Consider the following 5,745-nt stretch of genomic DNA (forward strand, 5'->3'; position numbering starts at 1 on the left):
TGTGTGTGTGTGTGTGTGTGTGTGTATGTGTGTGTGGTATTTCTCAGCTTTCACCTTGCCCCCTTACAAACCATCATCCCTCTAGCTTCCAAAATAGTTTTTGAAATAAATTTTAAATGTTTCCAGCCCTCCAAAGGCATCCCATCACATTTAGACCCAGACCTAAACCTTGGCCATGGCCCACCTCTCCCATTTCTCATCACAGGACTCTCCCACCTCACTAAGCTCCGCCTGGCCTGCACACACCTCCTCCCTCATCAGAACATCCACAGGCCCTTCCTTTATTCCTTTCTCCCACCTGGGATGACCTTCCCCTGGTCTTTGCAGGCCAGCTTTGCTCAGGGGACCGCCCTTTGAGTATGTGTGTGTCCATGTGTGAGTTAGGTATGAGTGTGCATGTATGAGTGCATGAGGTGTGAGTGTGTATGTGTGAGGTATGAGTGTGCATATGTGAGTGTGTATGTGTGAGGTGTGAATGTTCATGTGTGTGTGAGGTGTGAGAGTACATGTGTGAGGTGTGAGTATGCATGTGTGAGTGTGTGTGAGGTGTGAGTGTGCATGCGTGTGAGTGAGTGTGCATGTGTGAATGTGAGGTGTGAGTGTGCATGTGTGAAGTGTGAGTGTGTGAGGTTTGTGTGTGTGTGTGCATGTGTAAGGTGTGTGCATGTGCATGTATATGTGTGCATGTGTGAGGTGTGAGTGCATGTGTGTGCATATTTATGTGTGTGCGCGCATGTGTGTGAGTGTATGTATGAAGTGTGAGTGTGCATATTTATGCATATGTGCATACACGTGTGCATGTATTTGTGCTTGTGAGTGCATGTGGTGTGTGCATGAGTGTGTGAAGTATGAGTGTGCATGTGCGTGAGTGTGTGTGCATGTGTGTATGTGTGTGTGTGAGGTGTGAGTGTGCATGTGTGTATATGTGCATGTGATCACATATCACACATGAGCATGCATGTGTGAGTGTATGTGAGTTAGGAGTGAATGTGCATTTGAGTGTGCATGTGTGAAGTGTGAGTGTGATTGTGTGAGTATGTGTGCATGTGTGCAATCCAAACTCTTGGCACATCTGTGTTGGAGACCTAAGCCTGCAGAAGCAGAGTAACTGGCTTTCCAAAGTGTCTGGCATGGCGTCCTGCAGATGTGGCCACTGAGTGACTGTCTGCTGAGGACAACGATCAGGCCGATGGCAAATCTGGGTGTGGTGTANGGAGGGGAACAACATTGGGAAATCAGGGAAAGGGAACAGAGAAGTTGCTGTCCTTTTGTTCTTCAGTCTAGTTGTGGAGGATGTTGCTTCACTGGCCCATGTTGCTATTATCATTGCGCTCTTCCCAGGTGAGGCAGATTGGTTGCTGGGCCCTGGACGGCCGTTCATGGTGGCTCTTGGCAGCTCACACTGGCTGCCAGCCACTCATGCTAGCTGCCAGCCACTCACGGTAGCTTTACAGGAGACCACTGCAGCTCCACTGCAGCCTACACTGTCCCCAGTGACTCACAGCTGCCCAGATCCAGGTTGAGCTGTTGTTTACCATCTTAACTGTAGAGGGCACAGCGTCACTGGCCCTAATGTGGGATCTGAACCGGGGCCCTGCTGCTCAGAGCTGATGTCCTAAGCCAGCTCTTAACCAGCGCGCCACTTGGCCGGCCCAACAGTTATTTGTTTACTGACTAAAAACTCCCTCACAGACAGTGCCATGTGAGCTGGTGCGTTGTTGTGATGCAAGAGCCATGAATTGTTGCCAAAAAGTTCAGGTCATCTAGCTTTTTCATGCAGCCTTTTCAGCACTTCCAAATAGTAAACTTGGTTAACTGTTTGTTGGTGTAAATCTATAATGAATAACCCTCTGATAGCAATAAAAGTTAGCAACATCATTGTAACAAGATCACGAACTTAATTGTCAGACCTGGTAAATACAACCACTGGCTAATAGAATAGATGTGTGCCTAGAAAGAACAAAATCCCCTTTTTATGGTGTTAAGGGGAAGTGTCATCTCCCAAGAAAGGGAGTGGGTTTGAGTATACTCTGTGTGTGGTACTAACAACCAGCGGGGCTAGTCGCAGCGGTTTGAGGCCTGTCAAGAAAACCGAAAGAGCAGTGACCAGGTGATATTTTCTGCAAATATTGAATGCTTTGAAACATTTTGAATCATAGCTCTGAAAATGAAAGTGTGCATTTATCTAATAAGGTGCCTATTTCATTTATTAGAAAAGGTTAAATATTTTCTGTCATGGAGAATGCTACCAAAAATGTCTCCCAGGAAAAGGAAAGTCATTCCTTTTATTTTCTTCAATTTTTGCCATAGGAGGTTCATTTCTGAGACAACCTCTGGGCTGAATGTAGGTAAGTCAATAGTGGACACATCGGGCCAGCCGAGTAGTGCGTTGGTTAAGAGTTGGCTCAGGACGCCAGTTCTGAGCAGCAGGGCCCCAGTTCGGATCCCACATTAGGGCAAGTGACACTGCCCTCTACAGCTAAGATGGTGAACAACAGCTCAATCTGGAGCTGGGCTGTCGTGAGTCACTGGCGACAGTGTAGGCTGCAGCCCCTGCTGCAATGGGCTCCCCTAAGCTACCATGAGCAGCCGGCAGCCGGCATAAGCTGCCAGAGCCGCTGTGAGTGGCCGTCCAATGGCTGGCGACCGACTGCCTCACCAGGGAGGAGCACAGTGATAATAGCAACATGGGCCAGTGAAGCGACGTCCTCCACAACTAGACTGAAGAACAAAAGGACAGGACAGCAACTTCTCTGTTCCCCTTCCCTGATTCCCCAACGCTGTTCCCCTCCCCCAATTCCTCAATAAAATCTTTTAAAAAAAAAATAGTGGACCCATTTCTTTACTGAGTGGATGACAGCTGCCAATGAGGAGTATTTTTAGTTTGAGGTCAGTAGCTTCTGGAGTCAAAAGCTTTAATTGTTCATTTATCCACAGCCTTCTGGGAGAGGAAAAGAATCGAATGGGCTGAGAGATGCCTCAGTCTTGGAGGCCACGGCCCCTGATGTTGGGGAACACCCAGGAGCACTGAAGTTGCTACTGCCATGGGACAGATGTCATTGTTGTTGTTAGTGTTATTATCAGTCCCCAGCTACATGAAACTCCTCTCTCAAGCATCAGTTTCATTAGTTTAAAAACTTTTTTAGTGTATCAGTTTTCCTCACCAGGGTGTTCTGGGAACACGTGAGCTGCAGGTGAGCCTTTTTAGCTGCCACACTGAAAAAACTTGACACGCTCCCTTCCCGTGTTCCCTGCCCCCAGCTGTGAGAGCAGGACGGGCCAAGAACAAATGTGCAGCCATATATACAACGGTTTACCTAACGCTTCCACTGTGAAAACAATGACAGAAAATGGAGTTCACATAACAGATCAGAGGTCAGAATCTATCCATGCAGATACCCTACATGTGCTATCACAATACACTTTTCATAGAGGGCTAATTTATGGGGACAATATGAGTCATAGCAATTCATAACACAGTGTTCTATGGAAAATTCCATCCTCTACTCAGATGATCCTGGACACACAGCACTCACTTTTGATTAACGAGAGTCATAAACATACCCCAACAGACATAATACAGTAATTTACAGCTTAAACCTAAAATGACAGATATATTTGTTTCTTCATAAAACAAGAAAAATGGGATAGTTTAAAATTGTTGCAGTTCTCAGCAGGACAGTTAACCAGCAGCAACCACTGCAGCCTTATTCCGGCTGACCAGAATTCGGTCCCCTCCTGCCTCGTGTATTCCTCATCTACACGGCAGCTTCTTAGTCTCATCTATAAATACCTTTCTAATTTGAATTGAGATGATGTACTCTCTGTGCTTGTTAAATACAGCCTCACGCAGCTCGTACTCCCTTTAAACATAACCAACTCCGAGAGCATTTTTGCATTTTAGATGGAGCTAAAAATATTCACCTATTAAAATAGTAATCATCATTAAAATTAGCTCACTGATTCTGCTGATTAATTTTTCAGTAACAAGTGTGCTTTCTAAAAAGTTTCAATTAAACATTTTTTGACAAAGCTAGATTTAAAAATTTTAAACTATATAAAAAGAGGTAAAGAAATAAAAATTAAAAATTTAAACCTACTGTAATTTTTAGAGACTTCAAAAAATTGCTGGCAAAGAAAAGAGTGCAGAAGATGGAAATGGTTGCTATAACTGGACTGTAGAACTGAGGCCTCTCTGTCTTCATTTTGGACTGAGACTCTAATAACTTGAAAAGGTGTCTTATATTTGTCTGTAAGAGAAGCACCACCTACAAGCTTAGTAAGTATTCAGGTGATCAGAGTCCCTTGTGAGATGTAACTGCCTATTTGCATGTGTTCTATTTTCATAGCAACAGGCATGCTTTAGGCTCAGAAGAAGGGTGTAAACCAGTGACCACACAGAGGTCCGACTTCACAGGCATGGATGGAACGAAGGGCAGCCATGGGCACCACAGTTTGTCTTTAGTATCTTAATTTTAGTTGGAGTTAAAGACAAACATAAAATACAGTTTTGATCAACTCTATTGAAAATTGTGGGAGGGACAATTATGTGTTTTCATTTCAACCGTTTAAGAAACAATTAATCTTAAGAAAATAGGGTAATGTAAATGCCTCTGGCTTTAAAATACATAATTATGTTTTAAACTGAAAAAGGAATACTAATTATAAGACAGAAACCTGTTGAGAACAGTTTAGAAGACAAAAATTAGGAGAAAGTTGTAATGTTCAGTAGTGTTTAAAATAATGTTTGTTTATCATTCGGTACTGAGTAAGGCAGTTAAATATTCCTTCGCTTTATTTGATGTTTCTTATTCATTGTAATGGACATATATCACAAAGCGATAGTGAAATCCAATATGACAACTGTCATGGAAGTGCCTCTGACCTTTCTCAGACAACGGGCAGCAGCAGATCTACAGAAAAATACAAATTCAAATCAAAATGATCTGGTATATGACAGGTGGATGACAGCAGCAGTGAGCCCAGAGGGTATCTGTATTTCCATGAAAACACACACACGTCTTCTCTGTTAAAAAGACACAGATAATGAGTAGTTATATGTTTCACTATTTCCAAATTTCCAAATATTAAGGCATAATGGAATCCAGCCAGCTTTAATAGTGTCATTTAACCTAATCTTTTACAGAGCTTTAGTGAGTTATTTTCTAAAATTTTTAGAGAATATGTCATTCAAATCACAAGTGTCATTACATAATCTCTTGGGCATGTGTATTGCAAAAGATACGAAACCAAAACATTCATAAAAGGTCATTTATGTATTCTGTGATAGCACGTCTGAGATGTTCAGTATTTGAGAAAAGAAGATTGTCTTATTTGTCTCCTGTAATTTGAAATGTAAATCTTGTTTGACATAAGATGGATTTCATGAGTAATTATCAGAACAAAATAATCTGTGTGTGTGTGAATTTGTGGGTGTGTGTAGAGATGATGATGATGATAGATAGATAGATAGATAGATAGATAGATAGATAGAGATAGATAGATAGACAGACAGACAGACAGATAGATAGATAGATAATAAATGGATGGATGGATGGATGGATGAATAGATAGATTATGGATGGATGGATGGATGACAGATAAGTAGATGGCGACATAGATGACTGATAGATGGATAGATGGACTGATCGGTACAGTAAATAAACATTCAAAGTCCTTCAATTGTCATACATTTTCAAGTTTTGGTTTTTAATTAAATCCAGAGCATATGAAAATAAAGGGTTT

The sequence above is a fragment of the Hipposideros armiger genome, unplaced genomic scaffold (genome assembly GCF_001890085.2).
Source record: "Hipposideros armiger isolate ML-2016 unplaced genomic scaffold, ASM189008v1 scaffold_719, whole genome shotgun sequence".
NCBI lineage: Eukaryota > Metazoa > Chordata > Mammalia > Chiroptera > Hipposideridae > Hipposideros > Hipposideros armiger.